This window comes from Mauremys mutica, chromosome 8 (genome assembly GCF_020497125.1).
Source record: "Mauremys mutica isolate MM-2020 ecotype Southern chromosome 8, ASM2049712v1, whole genome shotgun sequence".
Classification (NCBI taxonomy): domain Eukaryota; kingdom Metazoa; phylum Chordata; order Testudines; family Geoemydidae; genus Mauremys; species Mauremys mutica.
In genome coordinates this window covers 54,809,116-54,833,325 of record NC_059079.1, presented here as the reverse complement: position 1 = coordinate 54,833,325, position 24,210 = coordinate 54,809,116, and the positions used below count along the sequence as shown (strand labels likewise).

Genomic DNA, 24,210 nt, shown 5'->3' with positions numbered 1-24,210 from the left:
CCAGAAACCCCCATCCCTGCTGAGACCCCCCACAACCAGACCCCTCCACTAAGCCCCAACAACCTTCACCTGGAGGCCTCTGCAGAGTCCCACTGCCCCTGCACCTGGAACTCACCCAACAAGCCTCTGTGCATCCACATCCCCCCACACCTAGACCCCCCCCCCACTGAGCTGCCTGCACCCAGACTGTCCCACACAGAATCCTCTCACCCCACTCCTGGATCCCCCCACACTGAGCCCCTCTACACTTGGATCCTGCCTGGTTGAGCCTACCTGCCCACACCTGGTGCACCTGACATAGAGGGGCATGGCCCCAGGATGTTTCTGGGGCAGGCCCAGGTCTTGTGCTGTGTCAGGGTCAGGTGTAGCCTCACTGCTGAGTCCGTGTCCTAGTGGTAAGTGATGAGTGGGGGGCTGCAGGGTGATCATCCACCTTCATGCAGCCAGTGGCCTGTTCTCCCTACTGCCATGCTGGAGCCTCTGCATTTATTTATTGACAAATAAAACTTGCCGCATTTTGCAGAATTTTAAAATATTGTGCGCAGAATTTTAAAGTTTTTGGCGCAGAATTCCCTCAGGAGTATCCAGAGCATTCTTTGGGGTGAACACCAGGCCCTCTGGGGCCATCTAGTGTCCATCTGCTGCAGTATATAGCTTGGGTTCTGAAACATGAAGCCTTCTCCCCCCAGCTCTTTTTCTCTGACCCTAGCCAGTCCATCCCTTAACCCTCTCTCCTGTCCAAAGTTCCTGTGCCTCTCCTTTTCTGTGGTCTTTAAAAGCTAGCATCAACACCCTGCTGTCTTCTTTCTGTGTCTGGGGATTTTTCATTCTCCCTGACATGAGCCCTTGCAAAGGGAAGGTGGAGAGAACCGATTTCTAGTAGAATGCACTCTTTAGTTCTTCCAGGTAAGATTTATTCAGGTGCAGATAGTCCTGCTGGTCTGGTAGAGACATGGATTTCAGGCTTGCAGATCATGGTGAATACACAGAAATAGAAGCATTCATGCTATAGCAATTTTCATAGTAACAAATTTGGTGGCAGGTATAATAGGCTGGTGAAAGCTAAGCCTTCCCTGGCGCAGCTGCTGCAGACCTGCCACTGGACACCTGGGCCATGGTAGCCCTGCCCCTTCCCTGAGACCCCCACTGCCTATGCTGCTGCTTCCTGCCTGCCTGCTGCTGCTCGCTGCATCCCTCCTCGGGGGCGGGGGAGTGAGGAGGGAATGTGGCGAGCCCGTGGTGGGCGGGAGGGTCCGGCGGGGGTGTGAGGCCGTGGCAGTTTGGCCCAGTGTGGCTGGGGCCAGCCCAGCAGCTTGGGAGGGAAACTGTGGCTTAGGGGGGAATGGCAGCTTGGGCTGGTGTGGCCAGGGTCAGCCTGGCAGCTCAGGAGGACCAGCAGCTCATGGTGGTGGTGGTGGTGGCTTGGCCCGTCGTGGCCAGGCCCAGACTGGTGCTCGGGAGGGGGAGCCCATCGTGGCTGGAGTGGACAGACCGGGACTCCTCCAGTCCTCCTGTTATGGAAGGAGGGTTTGGGGCTCCGGCGTGCATGGGGACAGAGTCTTGGGTGGAAGGGACATGGCCAGTGGGCTAGTCTCCCCAAAGCAGGGGTTTACCAGCCACTCATGAGTAACAACTTCATAATATCAACTAGAATTCATAACTGCTACAGACAGATCCCACAAGTCATCACAGGTCAGTGGCGTGTGCATTTTGGAGGATGTCTGCACAACAGTCCTCTTCTAGGACACTCAGACTCTGCCTGTCCTTCTTCACGTTCCACGGCTTAGCTATTTCAGTGCCATTCAGACTAGCAGCTCATCCTTTAGACTCATCTGCTTTTCACAGCTTCAGCAATTTGTTTCCAAATATTGGCATAAGTTGTAAACATAAGTCTTTCAACAGTAACCCTTCACAACAAATTATTATATACAATATAGTGCGTGCGCACACACACACCCCTAAAATATGCAACACATAAACCAGGAACCTCTCTCTCACTCACACACACCCACAAAATGAGAGTTTCAGTGGGCAGCAAGTTCCGCTACTAACTCAGCTGGATATAAACCAGTGTGTTGTACAAACTAATTCTATAGGTTTTTCCTCAGAGCTGGGTCAAATCACAACCTCTGAATAGTGGTGGGTGAGAAAAACAAGGGGTTTGTACTCAAAACCCAGATACACACCAGTTAGGGTTCTGGATCAGATCCAAAACTAGAAAGAACCTGTCTTCTGTAGGGATGCAGCTGAAATTTCACAAGAATGACTACTCTAAGAAGAGTCTGGTCCAAGATGGCAGAAATTACATGGACACAGGTAATCTCACATGGCCATTACAATTCAAGATGGTAGGTATCGATTTCCCATCATTTGGGACCAAAATCTGACAAGAACAACTTATAACATTTCTGTGCCATCATATCTACATTTGAATCCTACCCATGATCTGGCTTGAAAACACACCCTAAACCAGATGCAAACACTATATTTCCAGGCAATCCTTAGGCTTTAAACTTGTATGACTTGCTAGCTCAAAAAGGCAGGCTCTGAGTCCTCTTGAGAAGCTTGTTGCCAAAGACAGAAGGAAATGCCACTGATGGAAGTATCCCTCTTGTTCTGCAAAATGGAGCTTTCTTGAAAGCTCAGGTCTGAGGCAGAAAAACCTGGCAGCAATCTTATTTTGTATGAAGAAGTCAGAGCTGAGCTTTGCCAAGCAGACAGCTATGAGCTCACCAGTCTGAAATAACTCATTGAGAAGAATTTTTTGTGGGTACGGTAACTAAATTAGTTAATGCTAGAAACAAGACTCCAATATTTCTCTCACAATAATAATTCCATCCCTCCATGGCTTAGTCATGACACCATGCGAGTTAGGCCCTGCATTAATTAGGAAATTATAAAATTGTGGGGAAGTGCTTAGCAGCACAGACTTTCGTATTCAAGTCAAGCTCTTTGAACTTGTGTCATATTAGTATTTGAAAAGACAGTGTAACCAAAACCTAAAAAACAGCCTTGCCATGTAGGAAAAAAAATATTTGAAGAGGCAGCAGACCCAATGGCAATTATTATCTTCTGTGAGCTTCAGAACAGGCTGTGGATAGGTTTTTCCAATAACCTGATGCAGTTTGGTAGGAGATAATGAAATGAAATCCTTTTAAAGAACCAGAAAAACAACTTTGTCAGCAACTTTGTCAGATCAGAGATTTGATGTCTGCATATGCTGCATCACTATATGCTGTGTGTTGTTGCTTCAGGCTTTGATCAGTCATTTATCCAAAACAAACCATTGCCATCAGCTCCAGTTCTTTTGGTACCATTTCACGCTGTTGTCCCAAAGCTATGTGAAGAATATTTAGGCTGATGTGCCTGTGTTAAAGTGTAAGCCTGACTGCTATTGGTGACAGCCTTTTACACATGGAATTTATCATTGGAGAACTGTTGTGCATCGATACATCGCATTCCCTCATTTTCAGCCAATCAGATGTTTCCTTTTCAGAACATTCCAAACATTCTTCTCCCTCCCCCGAGCCCCCCAGACAGCTGCTGTTCCAGGTTGTGTAAATGTACAAGTCATTTTCCATAGGTGACCCAGTATTTGGACTTCTCAACAAACCCCAACTGAGTGAAGCTGTAAACGATTCATCAAGAAGCTTAACGATACGATTATAAATGGCTGTGTGCAGCTGTATGCAAAGGCTCGTTTTCTGTACACAAGGTACCAAATTCATCCCCCAACTTAAAGACTTGCACACGGATCCTGCTGAGATTGCTTCTTTCATATGAATGATTTATAAAGCAGAGAATGAACTGGCTGAGGCCTGGTCTACACTACGAGTTTAGGTCGAATTTAGCAGCGTTACATCGCTTTAACCCTGCACCCGTCCACACGATGAAGCCATTTTTTTGACTTAAAGGGCTCTTAAAATCGATTTCTGTACTCCTCCCCCGGCAAGGGGATTAGTGCTGAAATCGACATCGAATTTGGGGTAGTGGTGGATGCAATTCGACAGCTATCCCAGAGTGCTCCATTGTGATCGCTCTGGACAGCACTCTCAACTCAGATGCACTACCCAGGTGCACAGGAAAAGCCCCAGGAATTTTGAATTTCATTTCCTGTTTGGCCAGCGTGGCAAACTCAGCAGCACTCAGCAACACAGGTGACCATGCAGTCCCCTGAGAATGTTTCTACATTCCCCCTATCATCTCTGTCCCTGAGGTTATCGCAGATTAGAAAGCAAAAAAACCACACTCACGATGACATGTTTTTCGAGCTCATGTAGTCCACCCGCACTGATAGGGCACAGCGCAGTGGTGAGCTGCAGCCGGTTCGCACCGGTTCGCTAGAACGGTTGTTCCTGAAGGGACAACTAGTTCCAAAAGGGCTTTTAAATTTAACTAAAGCTCTAGCAGCTCTCTACCCTTCCCCCAGCCCCAGCTCACCTCACTCCGCCTCCTCTTCTGAAGCGCCTCCGGCTTCTCCTCCCCCTCCCCAGCTTCCCGCGAATCAGCTGTTGGCGCGGGAAGCCTGGGAGGGCTGAGAAGGAAGCAGCGCCTTCCACCAGGTGAGCTGGGCCGGGGGGCGGGGGTGCCAGCAGGAGAAGGGCTCCAGGCACCGCGCCGCCTGGTGAGGTCACGGCAGGACTCTGGGGCCGGGCGGCGCGGCTCCTGCCCCCCGGGTCCAGCTGCGACCTCGCCAGGCAGCGCGGCGCGGCTCCTGCACGCCCCGGGTGGGTCCGGCCCCGACCTCGGCCGGGCAGCGCGGCTCAGCTCCTGCCACGGCCCCCGGGTCCGGCCGGGCGGCGCGGCTCGGCTCCTGCCCCGGCCCCCGGGTCCGGGTCCGGCTGGGTGGCGCGGCTCGGCTCCTGCCCCGGCCCCCGGGTCCGGGTCCTGGTCCGGCTGGGCGGCGTGGCGTGGCTCGGCTCCTGCCCCGGGTCCTGGTCCGGCTGGGCGGCGTGGCGTGGCTCGGCTCCTGCCCCGGCCCCGGGTCCCAGTCCCAGCCCAGCTGGGCCCCCACCTCCAGGCAGCGCGGTAAGGGGGCAGGGAGCAGGTGTTGGAAGAGGGCAGGAGAGCTGGGGGGGTGGATTAGTGTCAAAGCGGTCAGAGGGCAGGGAACAGGGGGATTAAACGGGGGCAAGGGTCCCGGGGGGGGCAGTCAGGAAGGAGCAGGAGTTGGATGTGGTGGTGGGGGGCAGTTAGGGGTAGGGATTCCAGGGACAGTCAGGGGACAGGGAGAAGGGGTGGTTGGATGGAGTAGGGGTCCCAGGGTGCCATCAGGAATGAGAGAAGGGGTTGGATGGGGTGGCAAGGGGCAGACAGGGGACAGGGAATGGGGGGGGATAGGGCACAGGTCCCAGGGGGGGCTGTCAAGGAACATGGGGGGGTTGGATGGGGCAGGAGTCCCCGGGGGGGGCATGACCCCCTCATGGGGTGAGGAGGAGGGAACCGGTTGTTAATATTTTGGCAGCTCATCACTGGCACAGCATAATGCATGGAGGCATTCAGTGGCAGAGGCCAGGAAAGAATTGCTGTGTTTGCTTAATGGCAAAAGTATCATGCCTCGCTAGCGATCCTGCCCGAGCCAGGTCGCTGTGTCAGCCTTGGGCGGGGGCATGACCGCTTTGTGAGCAGGAAGGCCTTAGATATAGACATTGCATTAGGTAGCTTCTGTAGCTAGAGAAAACATTCCTGTGCATTTGGCAGTCTGTGGCAAAAAAAGAGAAGCCCCGTAGTGTAGTGGTTATCACATTCACCTAACAGCTGAAAGCCCTGTGGTGTAGTGGTTATCACATTCACCTACCACATGAAACATCCCTGGTTTGAAACCGGGTGGGAACAGGTCACTGTTCCTTTTTCTGACTCGCCTTCTGCATTTTTAGTCTTAGAACAGACCATGCTGTGAAATTTTACTTTGAATTATATCAGTTATGAGTTAAATAATATGGGAGTTCTCTCTAAGTTGTAGTCCCAGGTTCCTTATCCTTTCAGCTGCTCTGGTTAGGGGAGGGGGAAAATTTTCATGAAGCTTTTTATAGGGACTAATGCTATCCAGGATTCTGAAATAATCTTAACGTGGCCCATAGAGTGCAATCCTTCGTTCTGGATTTGTCATTCCACAAGTTGAACTGCTCCTTACTACTCTCCAGGCTTCATGAGCCATGGGAGCAAGGGGCAGGCTGGGGTAGGTGCGACCGTGCTGTGCTGCTGGCTGGGAGAGCAGCCTGAGGCAGAAGCCTCCAGCTCGCCATGATATTCCAGGCAGGACTGAATCTCCATGAGACGAAACTTAAAGACGAGAATGACCTGGAGTCACTCCCATTCGGTGCTTTAAGAGAAGGATAGCCATGTCTGTCAAGGCACCCCTGATCAACCTCACCGAGGTCTGCCAGCTGAGCGGCACCCCGGCTGGCAGGAGCTGGTGAACCGAGCCCCAGACCAGCAGCGAGCTGAGCCGCTCACCCCGCTGCCAGTCTGGGGCTCCATCCGCTGACCCGCTCAGCCCACTGTTCCGATTATCCAGGCTGAGCGGGTCCAGTGGATGGGACCCTGGAAAAAAGGCATGAAATGATTGTCTGCCGTTGCTTTCATGGAGGAGGGGGGGGCTGACGACATGTACCCAGAACCACCCGTGACAACGTTTTTGCCCCATCAGGCATTGGGAGCTCAAGCCAGAATTCCAATGGATGGTGGAGACTGCGGGAACTGTGGGATAGCTACGCACAGTGCAATGCTCCGAAAGTCGACGCTAACCTCAGTACTGTGGATGCATTCCGCCGAGTTAATGCTCTTAATGGTCTTAAGTGGGGACACACACAATTGACTGTATAAAATAAATTTCTAAAAAATCGACTTCTATAAATTTGACCTAATTTCGTAGTGTAGCCATACCCTGAGTTTTGTTTGGCTTGGGGAAATTCCCCAAGAGCATGTGGAGAGAAACTGTTATAAATCAATATACTCTAATACACTCTAGATAAAAAGCTGATACTTTCAGAGTAGCTTTTGTGATTTACTCTTTCAAATATTCCTGTAGAGCTAGATCATGGCCCAGGCTAACAGAGCCAGGCAGTAGAGTGGGCAAGGACTAAGGAGACTCCCGGAACAGCATTCCTGGTGCACTGCTCAGGACAGCACAGATGCTGCAATGGACTTGCTCTTCCCCACATCCCTTGGGAACAACTCACTGACAAGGGGCTAGTGAGAAGAAGCCATGGCTTTGCCACCCGGTAAATTGGTTTCCAGAGTTGGCAAGGGGACATGCCAGATCCCTTAAAGTGGTGTTGCAAATTGCTTTCCCTTTGGCTGGAGGAATCACTCAAACAGAATAGCTGCCTGTTCTCCCCAGATGGGGGTGAAGCCCCTTACTATGGGCTTTGTCTTAAAGGCACAATATAGCCTTTAATAATTAGACACATAAGCCAAGATTTTCAGAAGAAACCAATGATTTGGGGGCTCAGCTTGAGCAGAGCTGGCCTTACCATGAGGCAAACTGAGGCAGTTGCCTCAGGTACCACACTGGGGGTGGGAGGGGCATCACTAGGACCCAGAGTGTAGAAAATTGTGTCTGCTGCTGGTGCATATGTATTTTCTCTGCTCTAGATGCACAGAGATGGTGGAGTGCTGTGCTGGAGGAAGGAGGGCATAAGAGACATAACAGGCAGGCAGGAGAAAAGGTGAGAGGGAATAACATAAAGCAGCAGGAGCTGCAGGGAGAGAGGGGAGGAGGAGCCTCTTATGTACCTCTCTAGCACCCCCAAGAGCCTGGACTGATTAACACCAGCTTCTCAGGGAGCTTCTGGTTTCCTGCTGCTTCCCTGAACCCACTTGAGGAGAACAGTCAACTGAAGTAGTAGGAGCCAGTTAGGCCCTTAAGACGCTGCTATCTTCCCTCACTCAGGCCCTGCGACCAGCCTGCTTATTTGTCCCCTTCAATTGAGTGTTGAGAGCCACTATAGCTGGCACAGAACAGGAGTCATGAGTGAAAGAAGAAAATGCCCCTCTGGGGCACCATTCAGAAAAAGAAAGAAAGCAAAGGAAGCTTTTCTATCTAAGCAGGAAGGCACTCTCCTGAGATACACAGACACAAATACTTGTGGCACCTTAAAGACTAACAAATTTATTTTAGCATGAGCTTTCGTGAGCTACAGCTCACTTCTTCAGATGAAGTGAGCTGTAGCTCACGAAAGCTCATGCTAAAATAAATTTGTTAGTCTTTAAGGTGCCACAAGTACTCCTGTTCTTTTTACGGATACAGACTAACACGGCTGCTACTCTGAAAAATAGACACAAATGTTCGTGGCTAGCCTTCTGGCTCCAGTGAGGATGTGAGTGGTGAGGAGATGCCTGATCTTCCAGTTAGTCAGAGTGCAGGTGACCAGGCAGCTACTGCAGCATCCATATCTCCAACTCAAATGGATGTAACCATGCACATTCCTGAAGAAAAGTGTAGATCAGAGAAGAGTGTGGTGGAGGCACAAGAAACAGCTGCTGCTGAGTTTAATTCCTTAAGTCTAGATGATCCAGGACTGTGGACCCACTTGAGCAGTAGCCTGAAGGACTTCCTTGTACTGCATGGGCCACAGAAAATGAAAAACTTCATGTTCCCCAAAGACAATGAAAATAGAAGTTTCCATCCAACACATTACTGGCATGAAATCCCCAATGGTGCCAAAGTGGAGAGGCCATGGCTTATGTACTCAAAAACCCAGAATGCTGCATACTGTTTTTGTTGCAAACTCTTCCAGTCTAATGTTCCAGCCACATTGGGTTCTACAGGAACAAAGGACTGGAAAAATCTGGCTAGAAATCTGGCATGCCATGAGAAGGCAGCAAATCACCAGAGAGCTTTCCATAGGTGGAAAGAGCTTGAGATGAGACTAAGGTTAAAGGCCACCACAGATGATCAGCATCCAGAGAAGATTGCATCAGAGTCTCTTTACTGGCAAAATGTTCTGAAAAGGCTCATTGCCATTGTGAGAATGCTTGCTACCCAAAACCTAGCACTGTGTGGCACTTCAGATCAGCTGTATGTGCAGGGCCGGTGCAAGGATGTTTTGCGCCCTAGGCGAAACTTCCACCTTGTGCACTCCCCCCCCCCCCCCGCGCCTCCGCCCTGAGGCACCCCCCCACCCCGCGGCAGCTCCCCCCTCCGCCCTGAGGCGCCCCCCTTGCAGCAGCTCCCCACCCCCCACCCTATGCCCTGAGGCACCCCCCAACCCCAGCTCACCCCTGCTCCGCGCACGAGCACGAGCATGCCGTGGCTTCTTCACTTCTCCCACCTCCCAGGCTTGCGGAGCCAATCAGCTTAGGTGCCGCAAGCCTGGGAGGCGGGAGAAGTGAAGCGGCCATGGCATGCTCAGGGAGGAGGCGGGGCAGGGGTGAGCTGGGGCGGGGAGTTCCCCTGCATGCCGCCCCCCTTTACTTGCTGCAGGCAGCCCTCCCTGCACTCCCCTGCCCCAGCTCCCTCCACCTAAATGCCGGCGGCGACCGGGGCGGCTGAAGATCCGGCCGCCCTGGTCGCTGCTGAAGAAAATGGCATCCCCCAAATGCCAGTGCCCTACCTAGGTCGCCTAAATGGTTGCACCGGCCCTGTGTATGTGCCAAACAATGGAAACTTCCTTAAAATTGTGGAATTGATGGCTGAGTTTGATGCTGTACTCCAGGAGCATCTAAGAAGTGTCATCACCCAAGAAATGTACACACACCACTACCTTGGAAAAACTATTCAAAATGAGATCATACAGCTACTGGCAACAAAAGTCAAACAGAAGATTGTGATAGATCTGAAGTCAGATATTACTCTGTTATTCTGGACTGCACACCTGACATCAGCCATACGGAACAAATGACTTTAATGGTGCGTTTTGTAACAACAGAACCTAGTGAAAACGTCCCTGCAATGGTGACTGTCAGAGAGTATTTTCTAGAATTTATTGACATTGATGATACTACAGGAGCTGATATGACAAATGTGCTTCTTAAAAAGCTGGAAGATACAGGAATTGCGATAACTGACATGAGAGGTCAGGGCTATGATAAAGATGCCAACATGAGAGGAAAGAACAGAGGAGTGCGGACACGGATCTGAGAGTTAAACCCTCGAGCTTTTTTTGTCCCATGCAGTTCTCATTCCTTGAACTTGGTGGTCAGTGCTGCAACATCAGCTTCTAGTGAGGCTGCTGAATTTTTTAATGTAATTCAAAGCATCTATGTATTTTTCTCTGCATCAACCCATCAGTGGCAAATTGTGAAGCAACGTCTGGGAACATGCTCTCTGACACTGAAACTACTGAGTGCCACATGATGGGAAAGTCGAGTGGAGGCGATAAAGCCTATCAAACACCAAATTGGGAAGATAGATGATGCCATAGTTGCCATTATGGAGGATAATGCTATGACAGGAACTGAGAAACAGTGGCAGAGGGAAATGGAATCACCAGAAACGTACATAACTTCAAATTTCTGGGTGGCTTAGTGTTGTGGCATGACATACTGTTTGAAATAAATGTTGTAAGCAAGAGACTCCAAGGTGTTGACCTTGATACATCTGGAGCAATGGAACAACTGGACAAAGCAAAGTCATACCTACAGTCTTACCGGTCAGATGAGAGATTTCAAACCAATCTTAAGAGTGCACAGAAGTTGGCAGAGGGACTTCACACTGAAGCTATTTTCCCACCCATTCAAGAATACAGGAGTCACAAATAAGAGTGCACAAATAAGATGACCACCCTCTTTCCACATGCTTTTGTTGCTCTGTGCATACTTCTAACACTTCCTGTAACAGTTGCCAGTGGAGAACGCAGCTTCTCCAAGCTGAAGTTAATAAAAACACATCTACGCTCCACAATGACACAGGAGAGGCTGGTCAGCCTTGCAACCATCTCAATAGAGCATGAACTGGCCCAGACAGTGGACCTTCAGGAAGCAGTTCAAATCTTTGCAACCAAGGCGGCACAGAAAGCACCACTTTGACTATTCAAACAGATAAAAATGCCAGTGTTTACTATGCAGACAAGAAAAGTTACATTTGCTGTTCTGGCGTTTGAAAGTTAAGTGTTACTTAACATTTTTGAACAATGCATTTTAAGTTGTTCGTTCTCCTGTATTGGGGTAGGTAGCAGAGCAGTACCATGAGAGGAGTAGAACAGGAAGAAGGCAGAATTGAGACCTTTCAAAGTTTTGGCCCAAACGAGGGAGCATGGGGGCGTCATTTGAGCTCCCCGCCTCAGAAGCCAAAATGTTGTGGGCTGGCCCTGAGCTTGAGACACCTAATTTTCAAAAGATGCTGAGCACCTTGCATTCTGAAAATCAGGCCCCTTTAATATGGCTCAAGTTGGGCAACCAAATATGGAGGCGCCTGAAATCAGTGGTGGCTTTTGAAAATGTTGTCCACAATTATTTTATCTCAAAGAATATCTGATATTTTGTAGTTGATTGCTTATGATATGTAACCAGACTTTTAATCGTGTATTTTACACATCTATAAAAATGTTCCTCTTTTTTTGTGCCATTTGTTTTTAATTGCCTTTATTTTTCATACTCCACTCTGAAAGTGTGCTATGGTTTTAGTTACTTTTGCATAATGATTTCTACATGTATGTTAAAGTTATCTCTGCTGTGGTGTTTAGGTCTTGATTTGCCTTTAGATTTGTTTGTTATTGTTTTTATATTGTTAATTACAGAATCAAATACTTTTTAAAAAGTATGTTATACTAAATATGATGTGATATTTGTAAATGAGATGATGCTCTCATTAGATAAAAGGAGCTGATAATCACTCATTTTGGGGACACAGTTGGGTGCCTAACTTCAAATGAAAGACAAGGGGAGTTAGGCACCACAGGAATTAATGCAATAGTTTATCTGATCTTCCTGCTGTTATTGCAGAATGGATGAGTGAACAAAGACTGAAAAAAGAAAACCATGAGCAGGTTTCTGGCCACCACCAAGAGCTGTTGGCACCTCTTTTGAGGATGCTACAACTCACACATTGACAGCCACTGGTCTGCAGAGACCCTGTTACTATCTCAAGATGGGAAAAGTTATTAAGGCAAGATTATCGGGATCAGAATTGTTGGAAGGAGCTGTAAATTGGAGGCAGAGTAGCAAATAGCATTACAGCTTATTGCTGGCAGCCAAATGCCTGCTAGAGCGACAAGCCCTTTGGAGGAAGACAAAAGTCTGTCTCAAGACTCTGGACATTTGATGCATATATATGGGCCACATTTAGCCTTAATCCACCCCTGAAAATGAGGGCAAAACCATTGTCAGTGTAGACCATGCTTCCACTAAAACACAGGAAATTAAAGGCAAGCAAACAAACAAGCTGAAATAACATTATGTCTGAGACATCATCCCAAAGGAAGGAAATTGTGAGTTAAGTCACCCACAGAATCCTGCACTCTGCTGAGTCTTCTCTATGCACTGCAACACAGATGGCCTTTCAAAACATTCCACAATACTGGCCATCGTTGCAGACAGCTGTGTGGACAGCTCACAATACTTGGTTCACCATGTGTAATACACCATTACAATCCATTTATAAAGAATCCCCACAGGATATGTGAAGCCATCCAACCTCACTGGGCTCTCAGATAAATAACCACATATGTTGCAGTGCAGATGCATGGCAGAAAGCAACACTGGGAATGTCCTTGCTTTGGTGGATTTATTTCTCAGCTCTAGTGTAATTTTATAACAGGGTGGGGAGAAGCGTTTGAGGGGGGTTTGTTTTTTTGCGGGGTTTATGTTCAATCTGTCATGGTTACAGGGCTAGCTACACCTCTGTCCCCTCACTGGTCTCTGAATCGCCCCCACAGGTATCAGGCCTTGTGCCTTTACTTCTCCTGGGGTGAAATTCTGCAGTTTTCCCACTCTTAGACCAGGCCCTGGGCTACACTACCCTATGTATGAACTGTACGTACCCAGCAGGTATAATTGCGGTTCTTCCCTTTGGGCATCTGTGACCAGTGATGTACAGCGAACACGTAGCCTTCTTAAAATCTAAGTGGTGTTTGTTTTAGGAGTAAGAGCAAAGCAAAGAGAGAGAGAAAGGCTTTGGAAACAATACTCTGCACATATGTCTATCTTATCTAAAACAATCATCCTGTGATGGTGACCTAGGCAGACCAAGCTTCTCCAGACACACCAGAGGGTGCCAATGTCTCAGTCTGGTTCTCCCAAACAACTACCCCATTCTCTTCAAAGAGAGGCCCTTTTAAAATCTGCCAGGGTTCTGAATTCCCAAGCTTTGGCCCTTCTGAGCCAAACCAGTTTTGTCTGTTGGTTGGAAAGGAGGCAAAAACATCAAAGCGAACAGCTCTGGCATTTTCCCTTACTAACTCTCAAACATTTTGCTCAGAGGTGGCTATCCTGAGCCATTCTTTTCCTTTCTGCCTTATTTTGAAGACAGTCCTCTACTGATCTAACCAAATACATTACTGCAGCAAACATCTGAATAACCAGGTCAACATATGATATCCACACAAAAAATGATCTCAAATCCATCATATAACCTATATGGCCAGTTCTTCAGCTGGTATAACTTAGAATAGCTTCACTGAGGTCAGTGGATTGGGCCTGGTTTTTTTTTTGGTTTCCCATACTAATTTCTCCCTTGTTTATACCTCTTAGTCGTTCTGTATTTATTTTATCTCTGTGACCATCTTATTTAAAAATTCTTTATCCCCAAAAGTATCTTACAGTTTGTATCAAAGAGGCTATAGAGAATAATGTCCCCATCCCAAAAGGTACTGCCACCTCCAACTCCCACTGAAGCTGGGAGTGGAAGATGTGGGCACTCATTACTTCTGAGGCTCAACCTGTAAAGTTGTATTGTACTAGATACTATGAACTGTACAATTGACTCACTCTGCTATAATTCCAGCTGTCACACAAGACTACAAGAACATTATATGCTATTACTATAATATAGAAACGTATGATGGATCAAAATCTGTCCTTGATTATACACATATAGACCCACGGAATTTGGTCTAATCGATTTTGCATGGGGGATAAGCAAAGGCAACGTTGGGATCCTGTGAGCTTTTAATGAGATTCAGCACTGATTTATAACCAGCAGTAAAGCAGCAAAAATAAGCTTGTGAGTGATACCTTTACATGACAGTTAAAAGCAGCAGAAGTATGCAACAATTGTAAACAGTTGCTTGATATTACCAGGCTAGAAACATAATCCTTTAAACAGAATCTTTGGTAGCTATTCCTACAGAAACACAAGGAGAAGCTCTTTAACCTTCATACTTTGAAGAAAACTGAGGTGGAGGGAGGGATTTAAATATAGCTAAATATATGCATACATAAGACAAAGCATATGTGGACCAGACATGAGCAAACATCAAATCTTGATAGAAGTGTTCTTCACCCAGAGAGAGAAAGAAAGAGAGAGAGAGCATAGATTCACACTCTATACTTAAAAACCTGGGGTGTATTGACAAGTTTCACACAACTACCTCACAAATATAAGGATTTCTTTCAGGAGAAACACTATATAAAGAAAGCTTGTTATGTTTGGCAGATTAGGGGTGGGAGCACACTGTGGTTTTACTTGCATACTCCTGAATTTAAAATCTATTTGGGCAACCCCCATTGGGTCATCACACCTTACTGATTGCTACATCCAGATCCATAAGAGAGTAAGCTTCCAAAAATCACACTGGGTTCCCAGGAGCAGAAGTCTCCATCTTGCAAAGACAGAGTAAATTCTGGCATTTTAGAGACAGTGTAGCCTTTAACTGACCCCACTAGGCACTCCAACAAGCTGCACAGATTCTTTAGCGACAGTCTAATGGGATTCAAAAAGGTGTGACAGTACATTTATATACAAAGCATCTGAATACCAACTCTTTCTGAACTTTGAAAACACCCAAGAAACTACTTCCAAACTAACCCTTAAAACCAAAACTTAAAACCAGTATAAACCAGGGGGAGGGGACAAACAGCATCAGTAGGATATGGCCTTTGGAAAGTGATCCTTGATCCACGCAGCCAAATGATTATTGTACACACTGATTGCTAAAATTGAATTCTACTGCATACTGCATCTGCTTGGATGTGGTATATTCAGGGCCACCTTTAGGACCTGCGAGGCCCCACTGGAATACTCGGTGGCGGTCCAGGGCTTCAGTGGCACTTCGGCAGTGGGGGGTCTGCTCTGGGTCTTCCACGGCACCGAAGGACCCCCCGCCACCAAAATGCTGCCGAAGACCCCTGGAGCGGGGCTCCCTTAGGCGTGGGCACGGGACCCGATTCCAGGGAATCAGGGGAATCAACATAAAGCCGGCCCTGGGTATATTGTAACCTTGGTGCCTAGATTCTAAAAGGGTGGGTGTGTTTTCAGATGCATTGGACAGACAGTCACACAAAGCAAATATCTGTTTTGTTTTCCAGTTTATTCAAACCACAATTTAGTTGCCAAGTTTGGTACCTAAATAAGGTGACTTGATTTTCACAGGTACTGAGCACCCATAGCGCTCATTGAAGTCCAACTGAAACTTGATACATTATGTAACTAGCAAACAGGTCTCATAATCACTATACACCTCAACAGTGGTGCAGAATTTTTATTTTCACTACCTCCTTTAGTCATTTTGGGAAAGTGTCTGATACTCTTACTCATGCCTAATATCACCTAATTTCAATGGGACCACTTCTGAAGTATGGTGCTATTCAGCACGAGTAAGAGTATCAAAATCTGGCTCTTTAAGAACCTTCCAGTACAAGAAGGGGATCCATAGAAATTAGGAATACCAAGTAACGGTGTGTTTATATTCTTACATCTGACATTTTACTCAGTGTTGTTCCATAATTCATCAACACTGTTAGCTGCAATACATTTGAGGATAGTGGTACAGACTAAAGTCACAGCAGTAATTTTCAGATTTCCTTTCCAATGTTTCTTCATGATGTCATACAGTTCAACCTGCCAAGACTGTGAGATGCACAAAAGAAGAAAATCGTTTCATCAGTATAAAGGCAATTTTGTATAATCTCAGTTTCCTGGTTCTACATTTCAGATATGAATAATGTACAGTACTAGAAGTGAGAACGTGATCTCAGCAACTCAGCAAGAGTCAGGAACTCCTGTTTTCAAATACTACGTCTGACACTAATAACCCTGAAGATCTTGTGAAGGTCAACCTGCCTCAGTTTCCCCCATCTGTAAAAGATGATAATATACTCTCATCTTCTGTCTTTCTAAATTGTAAGCTCTTTGGGGCAGGGACTGTGTTTGTAGTGCTTAGCACAATGGGGCCTTGATCTCAGTTGAGATCTGAGTGCTACTGCAATATACCTAATAATGTAAGTTCCAAGTAGAATTTTTATTACTTGATAACACAAAATTCCTGTGGGACAAAGGTAAAATTGGATTTTAAAAAAATGATGTGGCATTTCTCATGATGAGAGACAGTGGAGAGGTACTATATGAATGACAGAAGTCAACCCATGTGTCACTATGTTAAACTAAGAAACTAAAACAGACAAGGCAACTTTCACCATCCAAACTGAGTGATGTGCAAAAAGCAAACAGTTTATTTTACAAAATTATTCAATTTATAACAATCTGATGTGTTATTCATAACATAGAAAAGTGTTATTCAACTTTTGTTATACAAAACACAGATTTTAAAGATACATCAAACCAGTATCAATAGACAGAAGTGAGTGCATAAAACAGCAGATTCCGAACTCCAATATTCCACAGTGAAAAGTATTTAGCATGGGAAGTTAAAATTATCCTTGCTTCACTAATGGAAATTCCCATATATGTAGATTCCTTCACATTTAAAAATGTTGAGTCCGGTGGCACCTTAAAGACTAACAGATTTATTTGGGCATAAGCTTTCATGGATTAAAAAAAAAAAACACTTTTAAGGTGCCACCAGACTCCTCATTGTTTTTGTGGATACAGACTAACATGGCTACCGCTCTGATATTAAAAAATGTTATGAACTCACATGATAGGAAAATATTCACATTCTATTGGCATCAGCCAGTAGCAGGCTAATCCTGTCCCAATCTTGACATTATGAAAACTGCATCACCATTATCCTGTTTTTATAAACTTCCATTGTTAGTCACATCATTGACACCTTTAAGGGTAAACCATTCTCTTAGTGTTGCTAGTTTTACAGTGCATCAGCAATGAGCTACCTCCACTCATCTGGGATTTATCTCAAGCTGCTACCAAACAACGGCCACACCTATTGTATACTCTTATCATTTCCAAAGTGGACCTGTAAAAGTGCATTTCATAACATATAATTGTACTCTGCGAGACTTGACTTTGTGTGCATTTAAGCACAAAAGGCTTGATCCGCTGCTCACAAAACTCAATGAAAATACTCCCATTGACTTCAGCAGCCTTTGGATTAGTCCAACAATCAGGGTCAAGGGAACTCTCAGCAACAACAGTGAGACATGGTTCAAAACTCAGAAGCAATAGGAAATGATGGATAAAACTAAGGACATTTGCTTTCTTTACATTTTAAGTGTATATAGCAGAGATCTGCAACCTTCTTGGCAGTGCCATTATCAATGTGACCTTTGGAAAAGCAAGTCAGTGAGATGAAGCTATTGAAAAGTACTTTAGAAAGAAATGAAGGACTCTTTGTGACAAAGTGCCACAGGTCTGAGTTTGGCATTCCAAGTTTTGCTTGGACATAGTCTCATGGCTGGTCAGTCAGGTTCTAGCTAGTCATAATTAGCATTCTTACAAACAGCACATTCCTTACTTGCAGCTGAGTGGACCTCAGAGAAATAGGGCCTGATTCTCTCCTATGTACACCAATATAAACTGAGAGTAACTCCACTGAAGTCAATAGAAATACAGTGGGGATAAACTTGCTATACGTGAGATCAGAAGCAGGCCCATAGTTTCTAATTTGATCCTTAGAAAATGCCTCTCAGGGGATGTCTATATGACAACCAGGAACTGTAGACATAGCTGAACTAAACGAGGGTCAAACATCTCAGCACCGCTGGGAAATGGCTTTTGCCAGGAAGATTTTAGCTTCAGCGTCAAATTGACCTGGGAAAGCTGCCACTCATGTTTCAGCCGACTGTGATGTCTCCAAAGATCTTCCCAAAGTCCTCCAACAAAATGAGGAAGAGTCAGGACCTGATACTCCCAATGTACCAAATAAGCAGAGAAAAGCTCCACAAACACAAAACGTCGCTTTAGGCTCTCTTTTCACATGCCAAAGGAGGGTAAAGAGGGAAAAAAGGGAGGATTTTTGATTTGCAGTTCACTTTTAAGGGTAGCTGGATAGAATTCTAATGGAACTGCATTAGCAAATCCTCCTAACACGCCAATTTCCCAACTCCAATGAGTTTCTCCGAGAGTCACAGCAGATTGTAACTGGCACAGCCCGGAAGAAGCCCAGCCCACCACAATGAAAACTTCCACAGCAAGTGTACGCACACAAAAACTACACAAGATTTAACTTTTGACACCGCCTGAGGAAAAATAAGGGGAAATGGCTATTAAAATGGAATGGTTGTATCTAAGTGTATCAACACTTAGATACAACCAGGATCCAACTGACCTGTTTACTTAAGGAACTCTAGTGTGGCTGGGCATTGGAAGCACTCCATCCCCTGGATTTTGGAAGCTTTTGTCGCAACCTTATGTACTTGCAGGAGGGCCAGATTGTGTCTGACCTTTCAACAGGTGCTTAAGGGGAGGGCTCAAGAAACCTCTCTACTTTTGTGCCTTCCACACAGAAAGTAGCCCCAACAGCAGTCCCAGGGATTGCTCTTTGATACCTCCACAGGGGCAGGGAGAGAAAAGGAGGCAGGGATGTGGCCAGCCACAGTGGTGAGCTCCCGCTGCACCCTCCCATAGAAGTGGAATAGAGACTGTGCTTCCCAGAGCTAGGGGAGGCATTGTACTCCCCTGAGACACAATGAGACGAGCCTGGCAATTACAGGCCAGTAAGCCTAACTTCAGTACCAGGCAAATTGGTTGAAACTAGAGTAAAGAACAGAATTATCAGATACATAGTTGAAGATGATATCTTGGGGAAGAGTCAATACGGCTTTTGTAAAGGGAAGCAATGACTCACCAATCTACTAATGAAATGTACCGTTGTATTGGTGAGAATTAAACTTGACATATTGCAGCTTGGTTTTATTAATAAATAAATATTTTTTCTATACTCTGTCCAATATATACAGCTGAAAACATTACACTTATATAGCTTTTACTTAGATTACATGAGTCACATGGAGTTAAACATTTATTAAGAGCTTGACTGGAGAATGCAATTGCGCCGGTATGTTTCATTGCAAGGTAACCTAGCAATGTACACACAGTCTGACATTTACAACTGTAAAAAAGGGCAAGCAGTATTGCAACCTGACATGGATCCATTTATTTTTTGAAAATGAGAAGGGAGCACTGGTGGAGAAGATAATGAAAGTCCCGGACCATCTACGGCTACATGAAATGAGCCAGTCAAAAAAATGAAGAAAGTGGTAAGAAAATATGATAATGTATACTTGAAGTTTGGATTCTCCTTTGCCGGATCGGATGAGTACCCATTGTTATAATATAACAAGTGTGTTGTAACATAAGTGTTATTTAATATATTTATTTAAAATATTTGATTATTTTCTAATTAGTTGAGAATAGGGTTGGGTCTTTACTTACACAGCACACAAATTCAGATTTTACACCCCAAAAAAATTGAAACCACAATATAATGTTCAAAGTTGGACAACTATTTTGTTTTAAAATAAAGAAATAACACAATTTGTTTTTTTTAACAATTTTGTTAACATTGTTGTTTCTTTTTGTTCAGTTTTATATATTGTACATTTATACACTGTGTTTTCACATTTTGCACTCAACATTTTTTTAAAGGGTAATTTTACTAAAAATGTTTGCTTTCAAAGATCTTGACACATTTCTTTGAGTGCATATTATTAGGGATATCTATCATTACAATTATTTACATTAAAATGGGAAGGACACATCTACATTGTTTATTTACAGTGTTATAGTTTATATGCAGGTAATAATTAAAATTAATAATTTTCCTCAAGAAGTGTTAATAGTGAGTTACAGTGCCTATTTCAGCCGCCCAGATGGGCCTCAGGGGAAAAAGTCTGGGAACCCTTGTTGTATGGTAAAGGTAAATCCTGTCTGTTAACGGACTCTGTCAAACACAGTAGGTCAGAAATGCAATCTACCTCAGAAAAATTCCTCTTATTGTTTGCAGAGCTTCATTTGTGTCATATCAGTCTCTGGGGATACTCCATGCCTCTGAGCACCATCTCACACCAGTGGACGTTTTGCTATTGACTTCAGTGGGAACAGCCCTTTAAGAAGATCTACCTCATGTCTTATGGGATAGCTCAGTGGTTTGCACATTGGCCTGCTAAACCCAGGGTTGTAAGTTCAATCCTTGAGGGGGCCACTTAAGGATCTGGGGCAAAAATTGGTCCTGCTAGTGAAGGCAGGGGGCTGGACTCAATGACCTTTCAAGGTCCCTTCCAGCTCAAGGAAATGGGTATATCTCCCTTTATTACTGGAGTGAAGTGCGTTACATCCACAACCCCCTTCTCCTGGCCAGCCCCACCCCCCGACACATCCTTTTCTCATGCCTTATATCATCAGACAATCAATCTTTCTCTAAGGCAATCCATAGGATATAGAACTTCCTTTTTCACTGCACACCCACATTAGACCTTCTTTCTTTATTTAAAAAAATGGACACTTTTTCCAGAGGCATTGCCAATGTTAGCCACACCCCACCTCTGTGCAGGGCCCCCTTTTAAGAATACCTCTCTCATTTTTTCAGTTTCTTGTCTTTAGTTTTGAAAATGTATCTCACCATATTGTTAGCCATCTTATATTGTAATGGCATGGGCAGTCCCCTAGAACAGAGGTTCTCAAACTGTGGTCCGGGGACCACCAGTGGTCCATGAGCTCCATTCAGGTGGTCCATGGATAGTTCCCTCTAAGGTGCGCGCCTGGGTGGCCACACAAGAGAGAATGAAGGGCCACCCACCTAATTAGTGGAGCCACACAGGTATGACTCCACTAATTAGGTGCCTGGTCCCTGGAGAAGACCCTGGTGCGGTGGTGGTCTTGGAGGTATAGAGGGTAGGTGGGAGGGGGCAGTGGTGTGAGAAGAGGGGGGGGGAATTTGGGACATGCAGGGCTGCCGCGGCCAGAGAAAGAGGCAACTTTCCCCAGTTCCAGGGCTGCGGCTGCCGGGGAGAGACAGCCCTCCTTCCCAGCCTTAGCTTTGTGGCCGCTGTGCCAGGGGAGATACCCCGCTCCTTCCCAGCCCATCTGGATGGCTGCTGCAGTGGGGGAGAGAGGGTACATCCATCACATTAGAAAGGTAAGACTACTGATATTAAAATATGAATTGTGCACTTTTATTTGTAGAACAAAAATGTTAATTATTATTAAGGGTTTTTTTATATAGCGCTTTTATCCAAAGTGCTTTACAATAGTTAACTAACAGTACAAACAACATTTGGAAAGATCATTAAGTGGTCTGCCGAGACCCTCAGCAATTTTCAAGTGGGCCACGAAAAAAAAAGTTTGAGAATCACTACCCTAGAATGCTTCTGTCACTATGGGCTTTCACACAGCAAGCCTTTGAGTGTGACCACCCCTCATTATAAATTAAAAACACTTTTTAAAATATTTAACACTATTATAAATTCTGGAGGCAAAGCGGGGTTGGGGGTGGAGGCTGACAGTTTGTGATCTGCACGTAATAACCTTGCAACCCCCTGAAGGGTCATGCCCCCCAGTTTGAGACCCCCTGATATATCCTGTTTAGTTATCAGGTCTAAACTTCTGTCTCATTAATGTGGGGGGGGTTTTAATGTCAGGTTAACATATTTAGCTGAATTGCAGGCAAGGTTTAAGGTCTAGTAAACTTATTCTGATACATGTCTAATAACTAAGTGTAAACCTAGGATTCCCACTGACATGAAAACAGAATTGGGTACGTGCTTAGCAAACCACACTAGCCCAGAGACAAACTTCTAAAATGAGCTATGTGATACATTGTTGAGAAGTATTCCAGCACACAGATCCTTAAAACATGCATATGTTGTTCATTTACCCCTACCATGTCCATTTATGGTTCTAAGTCATGTTGCTGGTCCATAGTTCAGAATGCAATACTTATGCTGATACCACAGCGCACAAAACAGAGATCCCATTTCCAAATATTGATACATGAGGATTAGAACCAATCATTTCTTTAGTCACTAATTTTCTGTAGAGACCTGTAGAGTATTTGAAGGTCAATAACCACTATCTCCCTGAAATGCATGTAGGGATATTTGTCCATGTTTGATTAAGTAATTTAATGCAAGCTTCCATTGGTATTGATGGGGCCTAAAAATCTAGTCTTCCTTCCTGAATCATTGATCCAAGCTCACTGAAATCAATAAGATTTTTTCCATTGACTTCAAAGGACTTTGGATCAGGTGCAAGCTCTAAAACAGCATTTCTTACTTTTAGTCTTGGCCCCACAAAAGTTCTTACTTCTCAGAATCCTATCTACCAGCTTCTGTTGCTCCAATCATGTATAACTAATGTCTGGCTGAGTAGAAAGGATTTTTTTCCCCTTCACATACCAGCAGGCTAACTGAATTCAAGGCCAATTTCTTCCTTTCCCACAAAATACATTTTATTACCACACTGCTCATGAGCTATGGTGCGCTTAATGTATCTTGCCAATGCTATTGGATATATTCTGTTCAATGCCCTCCAGCACCTATTCAGCATGATCACCTTCCAACTCAGGCAAATGCTACTTCTAGGACATCCCCAAAATACTAATATTTAAGAGCAAGCTAGCACTGAGAAATCAGTTCTTTTTTCTGAGCTATGTTATTTATTTCATTTCTTTGGATTTACACAGATACTGAAAGGCACCTATTCATATATGCTTTAAGCACGCCTAACATCACATCACAAATACTTCAATATAACTAAAGAACATGACCTGAAGAAGAGCTCAGAGTAGTTTGAAAACTTGTCTTTCACCAACAGAAGATGGTCCAATAAAAGCCGTTACCTCTTCCACCTTGTCTCTCTAATAACCGGAGGTGAAAGTACGCCAGTACGCCCCGATAGTACAACGTACCAGCAAGAGCCAGTGCACCGTACCAAAGCGGACTGGCTTCCCCTGGTGGCAATTTAAAGGGTCTGGGGCTCCCAGCAGTGGCTGGAGCCCCGGGCCCTTTAAACTGCCGCCAAAGCCCTGGGGAAGCGGCAGCAGGGCTCAGGCGGCGATTTAAAGGGCCTGGGGTGCCTGCCGCAGCTACTGCTCCAGGCCCTTTAAATTGTCCCTGGAGCCCTGGGGTAGTGGTGGTGGGGCTCCAGCAGCTATTTAAAGGTTCCGGGGCTGTGGCAGCCGCTACCGCCCCAGCCCTTAAAATAGCCCCCGGAGCCCCGCCACCGCCTCCCCAGGGCTCCAGCAGCAGGGCTCTGGGGATGATTTAAAGGGTCCAGGGCTCCAGCCACAGCTACCGCCCTGTGGCCCTTTAAATCATCCCCGGAGCCTGCCGGAACCCTGGGGTAGCAGCGGCGGGGCTCAGGCAGCGATTTAAAGGGCCAGGGTCTCGGCCACTGCTACCGCCCTGGGCCCTTTAACTTGCTGCCAGAGCACCGCCACCACTACCCGAGGGCTCTGGCAGCAGGGCTCCAGGGATGATTTAAAGAGCCCGGGGTGGTAGCAGCAGCCAGAGCCCTGGGCCCTTTAAATTACCGCCCGAGCCCCTGTCTGCCACTGCTACCCTGGGGCTCCGGCAGCATGGCTTGGGTGGCGATTTAAAGGGCTCGGGGCTCCCACTGCTGCTACCCTCCAGGGCCCTTTAAATTGCCACGTGAGCCCTGCTGCTGGAGCCCTGGGGTGGCAGCCGTGGGGCTCTGGCAGTGATTTACAGGGCCAGGGGCTCCCAGCTGCCGCTACTGTAGCGGAGCCCCAGGCCTTTCAAAGCTCTGCCAGAGGCCAGGGCCCCCTCTGATGGTGATTTAAAGGGCCCAGGGCTCCACTCCAGTAGCAGCAGCTGGAGCCCCAGGCCCTTTAAATCACCCCATGGACTCCCAGCCGCCTCTGCAGCTGGTAGCTCTGAGGGTGATTTAAAGGGCCCGGGGCTCCCCGCTGCTGCTACCCCAGCCCCAGCCCCTTTAAATCCTGATTTAAAGTG

General features: G+C 46.2%; 1 protein-coding gene across 2 annotated transcripts in view; it reads right to left on the bottom strand.

Moving 5' to 3' along the window:
* The window catches only part of COLGALT2 (collagen beta(1-O)galactosyltransferase 2), a 97,930-nt gene that overhangs the window by 71,623 nt on the left and 2,097 nt on the right, over positions 1-24,210 (bottom strand). The window lies entirely within an intron of this gene.